Below are 15,558 nucleotides of genomic sequence, written 5' to 3'. Positions count from 1 at the left end.
CCATGCCATAGTTGTGGAGCACCATTAAGCTTCATGTAGGAGGTAAAAGGTAGAAGAGAAGCTAAATAGTAAGTACCAGACCACTGATATGGCAGAGACTAGTAGGCCCATGAGCCACAAACAAAATAATGTCCCACTAAAGCCTGAATTCCATTAGGGAAAGGCAAATGTAATTGGGCAGATCCAATCTTAATATCATCACAATGAGATACATTCCTACAAATATGGGTGTAAGGATCATAAAAAGGCCATGCAGGTCCAAAATCAAGGCTAGTTTTAGCCCCTTTCCATATCTGGGTGACATCCACATCCTAGAGGATTTTATGATACTCAGTAGGTGTTCTGGCCATGGCTAACTGTACCTGTGTAGATTTAAGATAACTGGAGAGAAACAAATAGGCTCATTTTCGAAAGAGAAGGACGTCCATCTTTCAACATAAATCGGAAGATGGATGTCCTTCTCCCAGAGACGTCCAAATCGGTATAATCAAAACCCGATTTTGGACATCTCCAACTGCAGTCCGTCGCAAGGACGTCCAAATTTCAAGGGGGTGTTTCGGAGGCATAGCGAAGGTGGGACTTGAGCGTGCCTAGCACTTGGACGTCTTTGACCCATAATCGAAAAAAGCAAGGACGTCCCTGACGAGCACTTCAATGTTGTCAGGTTCTCAAGGATAGTCTGGAATCGTGAGCCCTTGGGCTGCTGACGAGGAGCAGCAGCAGCAGGCAAAACCCTCCAACCAGGACTGGACCAACAGGACTGGAGTAGAACTGTAGGCAGGCGAGGCAGGAATAAGCAGAACCGGAATAGACTTGGCTTGGCAGGGACCAGAATTAGGAAACACAAGCAGACTTCAGGAACTAGCTTGACTGGAACAGGACTTCACTTGCGTTTGACAGCCGTTCCCTAGGGGTTAAGCCCCTAGGTGCGGGCAGCCGGCAGGACTTACTGGACCGAGTGGGGAGAAACAAGCTAGACTAGACAGGGTTCAAGATACAGGGTCTCAAACAGACAGAATACAGACACAAGCTTGGCTAGAAAAGGATTCAAGATACAGGGTCTCAAACAAACAAGAATACACACACAAGCTTGGCTAGAACAGGATTCAAGATACAGGGTCTCAAACAGACAAGAATACAGACACAAGCTGAAGGGGAAGGAAGCCAAAAGCAGACAGAGAAGGAGCAAACAGGACAGGATTCAAGACAGGATTCAGGAGACTCAAACAAGTTAGAAACACAGACTAAGACTAGGAATACTGACAAGAAACAAGGCAAAGCAAGACAAGGCAGAAGTGCACAAAGCACACAAACCTCAACCTTTGGCGTTGCAAAGGCAAAGTAGAAAGTTTCCAGGTGGTTAATAAAGCCCATCAGCAGCTGAGGCTCAAGCTGCAGGAATCTCAAAGCAGCTAAGGGTGAGGCTAGCTGCCAAACTTCAAACCAAGTCTGGAGGGCTAGAATATCTGGACCGGACTGGAATGAAAGTCTGGAATGTGTAGGGAGACAACAAGACAGTCTATGGCAGCCACCGGTTCTGGCCACCAGAGTGACAAACGTTTTCACACGGACTAGTTTTTTTTACGAATAAGGCACAAAAAGGTTCAGGAAATGACCAGATGACCACCAGATAGAATTGGGGATGACCTTCCGTTACTCCCCCAATGGTCACTAACCCCCTCCCACCCTCAAAAAACATCTTTAAAAATATGTCGTGCCAGCTTCTATACCAGCCTCAGATGTCATATTCAGGTTCATGACAGTGCATGAAGGTCCCAGGAGCAGTTTTAGTGGGTACTGTAGTGCACTTCAGATAGGCGGGCCCAGGTCCATACCCCTCCTATCTGTTACATTTGTGAAGGAAACAGCGAGCTCTCCAAAACCCACCACAAACCCACTGTACCCATATATAGGTGCCCCCCTTCACCCATACGGGCTATGGTAGTGGTGTACAGTTGTGGGTAGTGGGGCTCAGCACACAAGGTAAGGGAGCTATGCTCCTGGGAGCATTTTATGAAATCCACTGCAGTGCCCCCTAGGGTGCCCGCTTGGTGTCCTGCAATGTCAGGGGGACCAGTGCACTACAAATGCTGGCTCCTCCCACGTCCAAATTTCTTGCATTAGGACGTTTTCGACATGAACATCTTTGGTTTCAAAAATCGCCAAAAGTCAGAAACGTCCATGTCTAGGGACGTCCAAATTTAAGGATTTGGATGTCTCTGACTGTATTTTCGAAACGAAAGATGGACATCCATCTTTTTTTTGAAAATACGGTTTTCCCAGCCCCTCGATTTGGATGTTTTGCAAAGACGTCCAAATCGCAACTTGGACATTTCTTTTGAATTTGCCCCTCAAAGTCAAGTTTTAAGATTGGGCCTGGTCACCCAAGTACCATTTGGAAGAAGGCGTATCTGACAGGCATGGGGGGGGGGGGGGGGAGTGTTACCCAGAGCTGGTCCCATCCTATTATTAGTAAAACAAAAAGAGATGAAAATGGAAGGGTCAGAAAGTATTGGAAACAGGAAATTAGTAGACAGATTAAAGACTGAGTTGTCGTTCCCAATGATGGTCACAATCCTGTCTTGTCCAGTCTTTATTAACACGTGACAGGTTACCCAAAATCCCTGAGGGGGGAAGGTGAAGAACTGCTCTAACAAACCACACAGTCAATCAATCCAGTTAACTTGGCCGACCTAGCAATATACTGTAGGTACAGATTATCAGCAAGCTAGAGGCAGAAAAGCAGACAAAGCAGAGTAAAGAAAAAAATAAAAAGTGAACACAAGAACATTCGACAGAAAGAGGAAGAATAGCATGATTAACTTAGAAACAAGTAGGACAAACAGCAGAAATGATAAGAACAATATGGAGAGCGATAATAGAACTAAAAAAGACAATTCCCCAAGTACAGCAAAGACAAACACTACAGTCTAAGCAGTGGTGTGCTGGTAAATGTTTAACAACAGGCTCTCTCCCCGGTCCCCCTCTGTGCCCCTCCGTCCCCCTCTGCACCCCCCCACCCAAATTGCAGAGCTGGGCATAGCCGGGGAGAGAGCCTGGGGGAGGGTGGCAATGCATTACTCCAGGAAAAAAAAATTAAATGATCCCAGGTTCCAATCTAATTCATGTTTAATGTGCGATAAAATGCCATAAATAAGTAAATAAATATAAACTTTTAATGTTGAGCACCTGATTCTCAAAGTGAACATATTCCAAACACTATAATGAAAATAAAATGATTTTTTTCTACCTTTGTTGTCTGGTGACTGTTTTTCTGATCATGCTGGCCCAGTATCCGATTCTGCTGCTATCTTTCCTCTTAACTCCGTTTCCAGGGCTTCCTTTCCATTTATTTCTTTCCTTTCCTCATTTCTTCTTCATTTCTGGTCCTCAGATTCTGCCTATTTTCTTCATCCATGTGCAGTTTTTCTCCTCTCTTCCTTTTCCCTCATCTCATCTCTTTCCTCACTCTTCCCTCCCCTCCATCCATGTCCAGCATTTCTTCTCTCTCCCCTGCCCTCCATCCACCCATGTCCAGCGACCCTTCTCTCCCCCTGCCCTCCATCCACCCATACCCAGTGACCCTCCTCTCCCCTGCCCTGCATGCACCCATACCCAGTGACCCTCCTTTCCCCTGCCCTCCATCCACCCATGTCCAGTGACCCTCCTCTCCCCTGCCCTGCATGCACCCATACCCAGTGACCCTCCTTTCCCCTGCCCTCCATCTACCCATGTCCAGTGACCCTCCTCTCCCCTGCCCTGCATGCACCCATACCCAGCGACCCTCCTCTCCCCTGCCCCGCATGCACCCATACCCAGTAACCCTCCTTTCCCCTGCCCTCCATCCACCCATGTCCAGCAGTGACCCTCCTCTCCCCTGCCCTGCATGCACCCATACCCAGCAACCCTTCTCTCCCCTCCATCCACCCATGCCCAGTGACTCCCTTCTTTCCCCTGCCACCCCCTCCCGAGTTGTTCAGCGAATTCTCCTCCCTCCCTCCCTCCCTCCGGATCCGGTCCCTCACCGACTCCTTGTCCTTCGAATTCTTTGGGGCAGGCAGTCTTGCCTGCCCGCTGCCAGCGCTGACTCTCCCCCGCTGCTGGATCGCGCTCAAAATGGCCGCCGAGACTTCAGCAGGTCTCGCAAGGCCGCCTCTGGAAGTCTCTGTGGCCATTTTAAAGTGCGAACCAGCAGCGGGGGAGAGTGAGTGCTGGCAGCGGGCAGGCAAGACTGCCTGCCCTGAAGAATTCGAAGGACAAGGAGTCGGTGAGGGACCGGATCCGGAGGGAGGGAGGAGGGAGGGAGGAGAGCCAGAGCTGGCTCGCACTTTTTAACAACTGGCTCCCAAGTCGGAAGAAAATTTAACAACTGGCTCCAGCACACCACTGAGTCTAAGTTTAAAAGATCTGGAAGGTCAGAGTCCATTAACCACAGAGTTCAGAGTGAATGATAAGAAAACAACAATAGTAATTAGACAAAACTTCCTACGAAGAAAAAATTGTATGTAACCTTAACTGCTAACAAAAAAATGTCAAGAAATACAAGTCCAAAATTTAAGAGGGGTCATAAGATCTGGTTTGACTGTAGAAATACGATGCCAGGTGTCAGAGTCCTGCTGTACAGCGAAAGTTGTGGAGGCTGTAATCGGGAAAGGACCTTTGTATCTGGGCTCTGTCCACCCTTGAGGACGGTGATTGTTTAAGTAGACAAAATCTCCAACTGAATACTGGAGGGCTGGACTTGCTTCTTCGGACTCAGTAACACTTTGGTCCGTGGAATCCTGTTGCTCAGTCCACAACTGGATGAGGTCTCTGGCCACCTGTAAAGCAGAAAAATAGAGAGATCATCAGCTGATGGCACAAGAAAAGGTATGCTGGGACTCTGCATCTTCCAACCGGTGACAATCTGATGTGGTGTCAATCCCGTCTTCTTCAGTCATCTGTTTCTAAGAGCAAACAGAGCCAAAGGTAAAGCCTGTAGCCAGGTGAGACGTGGTGCCTACAGCAAAATCCTTTTCATAGTAGTTTTCAAGATTCCATTAATACACTCTACCAATCCATTAGCCTGAGGCATGTGAATACAAACGTAGTGATTTTGAATATGAAGTCCATTTGTGATTTCCTTTAAGAGAGAATTACGAAAATGTGTCCCATTATCAGTATGGATCCTAAAAGGAAAGCCAAACCTGGGAAAAAAATTCAGTTAGCAGGCATTTCACCACAACCTTAGTTGATTCATTTGAACACTGGTATGCTTCAACTCAATTTGGATACGGACACACACACACAAACAAACAAACAAGTATCGTTTCCCCTGACACCTAATCTGCATATCTGTGAAATCAATGTGCATATCTAAAAAGGGACCTGCTGCTCTCGTTAATATGGCAGGTAAATCAGGAATCTGCTTTCGGTGGTCGCCTGCTGGCACACAACACCTTAGAAAGTTTTGCACAATTTGCTTCCGATTAGGTGCCCACCGCTTTTGACGGATATCATAAATATTCTCCGAGGACAAGCAGGCTGCTTGTTCTCACTGATGGGTGACGTCCACGGCAGCCCCTCCAATCGGAAACTTCACTAGCAAAGTCCTTTGCTAGCCCTCGCGCGCCCGCGCGCACCGCGCATGCGCGGCCGTCTTCCCGCCCGAAACCGGCTCGAGCCGGCCAGTCTTCTTTTGTCCGCACTCGGTACGGTCGTGTTTTCGCCGTGTCGAGCCCCGGAAAGTCGACCTCGCGCGTCCAATTGTTTTGAACGTGTTTTTTTCCTTCGGGAAAGCTTTGTCCTAGTCGGGAAGTGCTCCGGAAACCCCCCGCCGGGTTTCGTGTAAATCCTCCCCGTACTTCCAGCTTTTTTGCCCCGGTAAGTTTTCTTTCGTCGTCGGGGTAGGCCTCTTTTCGGCCTCGGTCGAGATTTTTTCTCCCTCTAAATTTGGTGCTTCAAATTTCGCCATTTCGGCTTTTGATTTCGCCGGCGTGATTTTTCCGCCCATGACATCGAAGCCTTCCAGCGGCTTCAAGAAGTGCACCCAGTGCGCCCGGGTTATCTCGCTCACTGATCGACACTCGTCGTGTCTTCAGTGTCTGGGGGCCGAGCACCGCCCTCAGAACTGCAGTCTGTGTTCCCTGCTTCAAAGGCGGACTCAGGTAGCGAGACTAGCCCAGTGGAACGTGTTGTTCTCGGGCTCTTCGTCGGCATCGGCACCGGGATCTTCGAGTGCATCGACGTCGTCAGCGTCCAGACCATCTTCCTCGGCCGCCCCTGCATCGAGTGCATCGAGGCATCGGCGCCGAGACATCGGATAGCTGCATCGACGTCGGTGGTACCAGGACCTCGTCTGCTGATGTCGTCGGACGGTGGTGCATCGGGTGGAGTGCAGGTGAGGGCTGTCCATTCCCCTGCTGGTGGCGGTGAGCCCTCGGGTGGGTCTCCGCCTACCCTGAGGGCTCCTGCGGTACAGCCCCCCCGAGATCGACCTTCTTCAGTCTCGGCCCCGAGGAAGCGACGGATGGATTCGACGTCCTCCTCGTCGGTGCCGGGGAGCTCCGGTGACATGCTTCGGAAGAAATCGAAGAAGCATCGACACCGGTCTCCTCCCCGTGTCGGCACCGAGAGCTCTGGGTCGCCGAGGGATTCGGCACCCAGCAGGCATCGGCACCGAGAGGACCGCTCACCCTCTGTTCAGGAGGTGTCGATGCGCTCCGCTCCGGACAGCCCGGAACAGCCTCCACGCCCGGAACAGGTACTGACGTCGACGCCTGCATCGACCTCTCAGCCTTTCTCTGCAGCCGCTCTAAACGAGAGCCTCCGGGCCGTTCTCCCAGAGATTCTGGGAGAGCTGTTGCGCCCTACCCCTCCGGTACCGGCGGTGCTTGCGCCACCGGTACCGTCGAGCGTGGCGCCGGCTGGCCCATCGCCCAGGTTGAGGTCCCCGACGTCGGTACCGCGTGCGGTACCGACCGCGGCCACCTCCCAGGAAGGCTCCCCGACTACGTCGGCGGAGGGAGCTTCGCCGATGCGGGCGAGGGAGTCTACCTCTCGACGCCCCCATCGTGGACGGGGTTCCACGGAGTCGAGCAGGGCGAGGTTGCAGACACAGGTCCGTGAACTTGTGTCTGACACCGAGGGTGAGGCCTCATGGGAGGAAGAGGAAGATCCCAGATATTTCTCTGACGAGGAGTCTGAGGGTCTTCCGTCTGATCCCACTCCCTCTCCTGAGAGACAGCTTTCTCCTCCCGAGAGTCTGTCTTTTGCCTCCTTTGTCCGGGAGATGTCTACGGCCATCCCCTTCCCGGTGGTTGTGGAGGACGAGCCCAGGGCTGAAATGTTTGAGCTCCTGGACTATCCTTCTCCACCTAAGGAAGCGTCCACTGTTCCCTTGCACCATGTCCTGAAGAAGACATTGCTTGCGAACTGGACCAAGCCATTAACTAATCCCCACATTCCCAAGAAGATCGAGTCCCAGTACCGGATCCATGGGGACCCAGAGCTGATGCGCACTCAGTTGCCTCATGACTCTGGAGTTGTGGATTTGGCCCTAAAGAAGGCTAAGAGTTCTAGGGAACATGCTTCGGCGCCCCCGGGCAAGGACGCTAGAACCTTAGACTCCTTTGGGAGGAAGGCCTACCATTCCTCTATGCTCGTGTCCAAGATCCAGTCTTACCAGCTCTACACGAGCATACACATGCGGAATAATGTGCGGCAGTTGGCGGGCTTGGTTGATGCTCTTCCCCCTGAGCAAGCCAAGCCTTTTCAGGAGGTGGTCAGGCAGCTGAAGGCGTGCAGAAAATTCCTGGCCAGAGGAGTTTATGACACTTTTGATGTTGCGTCCAGGGCCGCTGCTCAAGGTGTGGTGATGCGCAGGCTCTCATGGCTGCGTGCCGCCGACCTGGAGAATAGAATCCAGCAGCGGATTACGGACTTGCCTTGCCGTGCGGATAACATTTTTGGCGAAAAAGTCGAGCAGGTGGTAGAGTCTCTCCACCAGCGGGACACCGCATTCGACAAGTTCGCCCGCCGGCAGCCTTCAGCTTCTACCTCTACAGGTAGACGATTTTTCGGGGGAAGGAAGACTGTTCCCTATACTTCTGGCAAGCGTAGGTACAATCCTCCTTCCCGACAGCCTGCGGCCCAGGCTAAGCCCCAGCGCGCTCGCTCTCGTCAGCAGCGTGCGAATCAGCAAGGCCCCGCGGCTCCCCAGCAAAAGCAAGGGGCGAGCTTTTGACTGGCTCCAGCAGAGCATAGCCGACATCCAAGTGTCAGTGCCGGGCGACCTGCCTGTCGGAGGGAGGTTGAAAGCTTTTCACCAAAGGTGGCCTCTCATAACCTCCGATCAGTGGGTTCTCCAAATAGTCCGGCAAGGATACACCCTCAATTTGGCCTCTCAACCTCTAAATTGTCCACCGGGAGCTCAGTCCTACAGCTTCCAGCACAAGCAGGTACTTGCAGAGGAACTCTCCGCCCTTCTCAGCGCCAATGCGGTCGAGCCCGTGCCATCCGGGCAAGAAGGGCTGGGGTTCTATTCCAGGTACTTCCTTGTGGAAAAGAAAACAGGGGGGATGCGTCCCATCCTAGACCTAAGGGCCCTGAACAAATATCTCGTAAAAGAAAAGTTCAGGATGCTTTCCCTGGGCACCCTTCTCCCCATGATTCAGCAAAACGATTGGCTATGCTCTCTGGACTTGAAGGATGCCTACACACACATCCCGATACTGCCAGCTCACAGACAGTATCTGCGATTTCAGCTGGGCGCACGCCACTTCCAGTACTGTGTGCTACCCTTTGGGCTCGCCTCTGCGCCCAGGGTGTTCACAAAGTGCCTAGCTGTGGTAGCAGCGGCGCTTCGCAGGCTGGGAGTGCACGTGTTCCCATATCTCGACGATTGGCTGGTGAAGAACACATCCGAGGCAGGAGCCCTGCAGTCCATGCAGATGACTATTCGCCTCCTGGAGCTACTGGGGTTTGTGATAAATTACCCAAAGTCCCATCTTCTCCCAGTGCAGAAACTCGAATTCATCGGAGCCCTGCTGGATTCTCGGACGGCTCGCGCCTATCTCCCAGAGGCGAGGGCCAACAACTTGTTGTCCCTCGTCTCGCGGGTGCGAGCGTCCCAGCAGATCACAGCTCGGCAGATGTTGAGATTGCTGGGCCACATGGCTTCCACAGTTCATGTGACTCCCATGGCCCGCCTTCACATGAGATCTGCTCAATGGACCCTAGCCTCCCAGTGGTATCAGGCCGCCGGGGGTCTAGAGGACGTGATCCACCTGTCCACGAGTTTTCTCGAATCCCTGTATTGGTGGACGATTTGCTCCAATTTGACTCTGGGACGTCCCTTCCAAATTCCTCAGCCTCAAAAAGTGCTGACCACGGATGCGTCTCTCCTGGGATGGGGAGCTCATGTCGATGGGCTTCACACCCAAGGAAGGTGGTCCCTCCAAGAAAGCGATCTACAGATCAATCTTCTGGAGTTGCGAGCGATCTGGAACGCTCTGAAGGCTTTCAGAGATCGGCTGTCCCATCAAATTATCCAAATTCAGACAGACAATCAGGTTGCCATGTACTATGTCAACAAGCAGGGGGGCACCGGATCTCGCCCCCTGTGTCAGGAAGCCGTCAGCATGTGGCTCTGGGCTCGCCGTCAAGGCATGGTGCTCCAAGCCACATATCTGGCAGGCGTAAACAACAGTCTGGCCGACAGGTTGAGCAGGATTATGCAACCTCACGAGTGGTCGCTCAATTCCCGTGTGGTGCGACAGATCTTCCAGGCGTGGGGCACCCCCCTGGTGGATCTCTTCGCATCTCAAGTGAACCACAAGGTCCCTCAGTTCTGTTCCAGGCTTCAGGCCCACGGCAGACTGGCGTCGGATGCCTTCCTCCTGGATTGGGGGGAAGGTCTGCTGTATGCTTATCCTCCCATTCCTCTGGTGGGGAAGACTTTGTTGAAACTCAAGCAAGACCGAGGCACCATGATTCTGATTGCTCCCTTTTGGCCGCGTCAGATCTGGTTCCCTCTTCTTCTGGAGTTATCCTCCGAAGAACCGTGGAGATTGGAGTGTTTTCCGACCCTCATCACGCAGGACGAAGGGGCTCTTCTGCATCCCAACCTCCAGTCCCTGGCTCTCACGGCCTGGATGTTGAGGGCGTAGACTTTGCCTCTTTGGGTCTGCCAGAGGGTGTCTCCCGCATCTTGCTTGCTTCCAGGAAAGACTCCACTAAGAGAAGTTACTTCTTGCATTGGAGGAGGTTTGCCGTCTGGTGTGACAGCAAGGCCCTAGATCCTCGCTCTTGTCCTACACAGACCCTGCTTGAATACCTTCTCCACTTGTCTGAGTCTGGTCTGAAGACCAACTCCGTAAGGGTTCACCTTAGTGCAATCAGTGCATACCATTACCAAGTGGAAGGTAAGCCGATCTCAGGACAGCCTTTAGTTGTTCGCTTCATGAGAGGTTTGCTTTTGTCAAAGCCCCCTGTCAAGCCTCCTACAGTGTCATGGGATCTCAATGTCGTTCTCACCCAGCTGATGAAACCTCCTTTCGAGCCACTGAATTCCTGCCATCCGAAGTACTTGACCTGGAAGGTCATTTTCTTGGTGGCAGTTACCTCGGCTCGTAGAGTCAGTGAGCTTCAGGCCCTGGTAGCCCAGGCCCCTTACACCAAATTTCATCACAACAGAGTAGTCCTCCGCACTCACCCTAAGTTTCTGCCAAAGGTTGTGTCGGAGTTCCATCTGAACCAGTCAATTGTCTTGCCAACATTCTTTCCCGTCCTCATTCCTGCCCTGCTGAACGTCAGCTGCACACATTGGACTTGCAAGAGAGCATTGGCCTTCTATCTGGAGCGGACACAGCCCCACAGACAGTCCGCCCAATGTTTGTTTCTTTTGATCCCAACAAGAGGGGAGTGGCTGTAGGGAAACGCACCATATCCAATTGGCTAGCAGATTGCATTTCCTTCACTTACGCCCAGGCTGGGCTGGCTCTTGAGGGTCATGTCACGGCTCATAATGTTAGAGCCATGGCAGCGTCGGTAGCCCACTTGAAGTCAGCCACCATGGAGGAAATTTGCAAAGCTGCGACGTGGTCATCTGTCCACACATTCACATCTCATTACTGCCTGCAGCAGGATACCCGACGTGACAGTCGGTTCGGGCAGTCAGTTCTTCAGAACCTGTTTGGGCTTTAGGATCCAACTCCACCCCCCGAGGGCCCTGTTTTGTTCTGTTCCAGGCTACACTCTCAGTTAGTTGGTAAATTTTTAGGTCAATCTCAGTTATGTCCTCGCCGTTGCGAGGCCCAATTGACCAATGTTTGTTGTTGTGAGTGAGCCTGGGGCTAGGGATACCCCATCAGTGAGAACAAGCGGCCTGCTTGTCCTCGGAGAAAGCGAATGCTACATACCTGTAGAAGGTATTCTCCGAGGACAGCAGGCTGATTGTTCTCACAAACCCGCCGCCTCCCCTTTGGAGTTGTGTCTTCCCTTGAAGTGTATTGTCTTGCTACATACTGGACTGGCCGGCTCGAGCCGGTTTTCGGGCGGGAAGACGGCCGCGCATGCGCGGTGCTGCGCGGTGCGCGCGAGGGCTAGCAAAGGACTTTGCTAGTGAAGTTTCCGATTGGAGGGGCTGCCGTGGACGTCACCCATCAGTGAGAACAATCAGCCTGCTGTCCTCGGAGAATACCTTCTACAGGTATGTAGCATTCGCTATATTGGATGCTGGAGTGTGGAGACGAAAATGTAATTGACTCTCAGTAACATTGTCAAAGCCTGTAACGAAGACAAGTGTTTCCTGCTAGACAAACCAAACATCATAGTGAAGCTGACACCCTGCATTCTCCCACTGTTTAAGTTCTGTCTGCAAAGCTTGTGACTTCATTTCCTTAAGGATATCTGTAGGCTGGGAAGATTGAAACTGTTTCCCTGACCTCAGTGTGACCAGATACAGTAGTAGTAGTAGTAGTAGTAACGCAAGGGTCAGGAGGGCACTTCATAAGGAATGTCTCTAGCACTTTTAGCTGCCTGGTCACAGTAGTTATTCATAACCGCAATGGGTAATTGCTGTTCTAGTCTATGATGAAGCAGTCTTATAGTATCAGTCACAAGAGAAAAATGAGCAACTAAGGAACCGTGTCCAGTTAGTAACTCTCTGCGCAACCAACTTTCAAAGTTTTGAGTGAGGGTTTGGTGCATATATTGAGAATCTGTGTAAATTGTCAATGGGCCCTGTGAATACAAACAACGCAGTTCTGCAAGCATGCAGTTCAGCAGACTGAGATGCAAACTGCTTGGGATCCAAAGAACCTGCCTGCACTACATTCCATTAGTACTCATCTACTTCAGGGAAGGCTCTAATAATGGCATACCCTACTCCCCAAGGTTTTGTCCTGTGGAACCAGCTGCAGAGCCATTAATACAAACTGTAACACTATAAGGAAAAGGTCACTATCAGCCAACCAATCATTCTTTAAAGTTCACTGTCAGCCAACCAATCATTCTCTCAAGTACACACATGCAGATCCATACATGAGATCCATACATGAGAGTACAGTAGAGGGATTGTTTTCATCAGTAAACACATGCAGAGAGACTGTCGGATGGGTTAACAGAAAGAGTGCAGTAGCCTGTCTAGAATTAGATAAAAAACTTGTACATAAGTACATAAGTATTGCCATACTGGGAAAGACCACAGGTCCATCAAGCCCAGCATCCTGTTTCCAACAGTGGCCAATCCAGGTCACAAATACCTGGCAAGATCCCAAAAAAGTACAAAACATTTTATACTACTTATCCCAGAAATACTGGATTTTCCCCGTCCATTTATTTATTTATTTATTACATTTGTACCCTGCGCTTTCCCACACATAGCAGGGTCAAAGCGGCTTACATAGTAAATACAATTACAAGTTTGAATGAGAATATTACAAATTGTCGTAAACATAGTAATAGTGGTCTATGTACTTTTCCTTTAGGAAGCTGTCCAAACCTTTTTAAAACTCCGCTAAGCTAACCGCCTTTACCACATTCCTCTGGCAACGAATTCCAGAGTTTTAATTACACGTTGAGGTGAAGAAAGATTTTCTCCAATTCGTTTTAAATCTATTGTAACTTCATCGCATGCCCCCTAGTCCTAGTAATTTTGGAAAGCGTAAACAGACGTTTCACATCTTATCCGTTCAACCCCACTCATTATTTTATAGACCTCTATCATATCTCCCCTCAGCCGCCTTTTCTCCAAGGTGAGGAGCCATAGCCGCTTTAGCCTTTCCTCATAGGGAAGTCGTCCCATCCCCTTTATCATTTTCGTCGCCCTTCTCTGCACCTCTTCTAATTCCACTATATCTTTCTTGAGATGCGGCGACCAGAATTGAACACAATATTCGAGGTGCGGTCGCACCATGGAGCGACACAAAGGCATATAACATCCTCATTTTTGTTTTCCATTCCTTTCCTAATAATACTTAACATTCTATTTGCTTTCTTAACCGCAGCAGCACACTGAGCAGAAGGTTTCAACGTGTCATCAATGATGACACCTAGATCCCTTTCTTGGTTCCGTGACTCATCCTAACGTGGAATCTTGCATGACGTAGCTATAATTCGGGTTCCTTTTTCCCACATGTATCACTTTGCACTTGCTGACATTAAACGTCATCTGCCATTTAGACGCCCAGTCTCTCAGTCTCGTAAGTTCTTCTTGTAATTTTTCACAATCCTCCAGCGATTTAACGACTTTGAATAACTTTGTGTCGTCAGCAAATTTAATTACCTCACTAATTACTCCCATCTCTAGGTCATTTATAAATATGTTAAAAAGCAGCGGTCCCAGCACAGACCCCTGGGGAACCCCACTAACTACCCTTCTCCATTGAGAATACTGACCATTTAACCCTACTCTCTGTTTTCTATCTTTTAACCAGTTTTTAATCCACAATAGAACACTACTTCCTATCCCAGGACTCTCCAATTTCCTCTGGAGTCTTTCATGAGGTACTTTGTCAAACTCCTTCTGGAAATCCAGATACACAATATCAACTGGCTCACCTTTATCCACATGTTTGTTCATCCCTTCAAAGAAATGTAGTAGATTGGTGAGGCAAGATTTCCCTTCACTAAATCCATGTTGACTTTGTCTCATTAATCCTTGCTTTTGAATATGCTCTGTAATTTTGTTCTTAATAATAGTCTCTACCATTTTGCCCGGCACCAACGTTTAGACTCACCGGTCTATAATTTCCAGGATCTCCTCTGGAACCTTTTTAAAAAATATTGGCCACCCTCCGATCTTCCAGTATCACACTCGATTTTAAGGATAAATTACATATTACTAACAATAGCTCCGCAAGCTCATTTTTCAGTTCTATCAGTATTCTGGGATGAATACCATCCGGTCCAGGATATTTGCTACTCTTCAGTTGTAGAACTGCCCCAATACATCCTCCAGGTTTACAGAGAATTCATTAAGTTTCTCCGACTTGTCAGCTTCGAATACCATTTCTGGCACCGGTATCCCACCCAAATCTTCCTCGGTGAAGACCTAAGCAAAGAATTCATTTAATCTCTCCGTTATGGCTTTGTCTTCCCTGATCGCCCCCTTTACTCCTCGGTCATCTAGCGGTCCAACCGATTCTTTTGCTGGCTTTCTGCTTTTAATATACCTAAAGTTTTTACTATGTGTTTTTGCCTCCAACACAATCTTTTTTTCGAAGTCCCTCTTAGCCTTCCTTATCAGCACTTTGCATTTGACTTGACATTCCTTCTGCTGTTTCTTATTTTTCAGTTAGTTCCTTCTTCCATTTTCTGAAGGATTTTCTTTTAGCTCTAATAGCTTCCTTCACGCCGGCTCTTGTTTGGTCTTCCATCCTCCTTTTTTAATACGCAGAATATATTTGGCCTGGGCTTCCAGGATGGTGTTTTTGAACAACATCCACGCCTGATGTAAAATCTTGACCCTTGCAGCCGCTCCTCTAAGTTTTTTTTTCACTGTTCTTCTCATTTTATCATAGTCTCCTTTTTAAAAGTTAAACGCTAATGTATTTAATTTCCTATGTATACTTACTTCAAAGCTAATATTAAATCCGATCATATTATGATCACAGTTATCAAGCGGCCCCAGCACCATGTACTGCTATGGATTCACAGCCTGCTTCACTGACACAGACTACTCAATAATTACCGTGGATTCTTTTGGATTTGTATTATTATTATTTATTGCATTTGTATCCCACATTTTCCCACCTATTTGCAGGCTCAATGTGGCTTACATAGTTTTGTTATGACATTGTCATACAGGATATCAGATACAATTAGTGATGTGCAAAGATTAAGTGAAGGGGAGAAAGAAGGAGAGTGTTAGGCGGGTACGTATAGAAGGTGGGTTTGATCCAAGGCTGCCATTAGGTAAATGAGACCTTTATTAGAGGTGCCAAAATCTACAATGATTAAGATATATATATAATGATTAAGCCATCTAACTAAAATTAGAAAGCTATAAGACAGATCAAACATATAAACGGCAAGTGACCGACTCACCTGCAAATGCGCAGTAGAGTCACTCAGAAC

General features: G+C 49.4%; 1 protein-coding gene across 1 annotated transcript in view; it reads left to right on the top strand.

The window, feature by feature from the left end:
• The window catches only part of GNAO1 (G protein subunit alpha o1), a 1,102,755-nt gene that overhangs the window by 108,875 nt on the left and 978,322 nt on the right, over nucleotides 1–15,558 (top strand). The gene's annotated exons all lie outside the window — the stretch shown is intronic.

The sequence above is a fragment of the Microcaecilia unicolor genome, chromosome 5 (assembly GCF_901765095.1).
Source record: "Microcaecilia unicolor chromosome 5, aMicUni1.1, whole genome shotgun sequence".
In the NCBI taxonomy this organism is placed as follows: domain Eukaryota; kingdom Metazoa; phylum Chordata; class Amphibia; order Gymnophiona; family Siphonopidae; genus Microcaecilia; species Microcaecilia unicolor.
This window is presented reverse-complemented; position numbering and strand designations above follow the sequence as displayed.